This window comes from Sinocyclocheilus grahami, unplaced genomic scaffold (genome assembly GCF_001515645.1).
Source record: "Sinocyclocheilus grahami isolate Dianchi unplaced genomic scaffold, SAMN03320097.WGS_v1.1 scaffold4710.1, whole genome shotgun sequence".
Lineage (NCBI taxonomy): Eukaryota > Metazoa > Chordata > Actinopteri > Cypriniformes > Cyprinidae > Sinocyclocheilus > Sinocyclocheilus grahami.
Window position 1 is genome coordinate 1,895 of NW_015509598.1, and position 618 is coordinate 2,512.

Here is a 618-nt window from a genome sequence, read left to right on the forward strand (position 1 = left end):
GTCACTAAGTGTTTAAAATATACTTTGGGGTCGCTAAAAGAAGGCTCCTCAGATTTATATGAGAAGGCTCCTCCTCCTTTAATATGCTGATTTGGTGCTCAAGTAACAGTTCTTATTACTATCAGTATTGAAAAATGTTGTTCTGCTTAATATTTTTGTGGAAAATAAGATATATATGATACAAAGATCAAAAGAACATCAGCTATATATTATTATGTATTATTATTTTATAATTAGTTTTTATTGTCTCATCTAATTTATTTCAAGTCTCAAACACCAGTTTCTACAACGTTCACAAATCTTGCTTTTTGCCAGAGTAATTAGAAGAGGAACGCCAGACTTAAGGTGAATCTTCTGAACTTGGGTTTAAATTTGTTGCATTTTGCTGAACCGAGTGCGAAGGTTCAGACTGTTTGCCTTTGATTTTCCAAAAAGTGAATTCATGATCAAAAGCTTGGCGTGATCCGACATCTATGTTAATTTATTCCTCATGAAAAGCCCAAACAGGAGCTGATGAGATCCTAATGTAACGGAGGTCAGCGGGTAGGTGCTGTGCAGCTAAACCTCACTAGACGCTAGTGGCTGCAGTCATTTAGCCTCCTTGTTAGTGCATCCGCC

The 618-nt window shown here is 36.6% G+C and overlaps 1 long non-coding RNA gene across 1 annotated transcript in view; it reads left to right on the forward strand.

Annotated features, from left to right (window-relative positions):
- LOC107576952 (uncharacterized) overlaps positions 1–618 on the forward strand; it is a 12,082-nt gene that overhangs the window by 1,529 nt on the left and 9,935 nt on the right. The window lies entirely within an intron of this gene.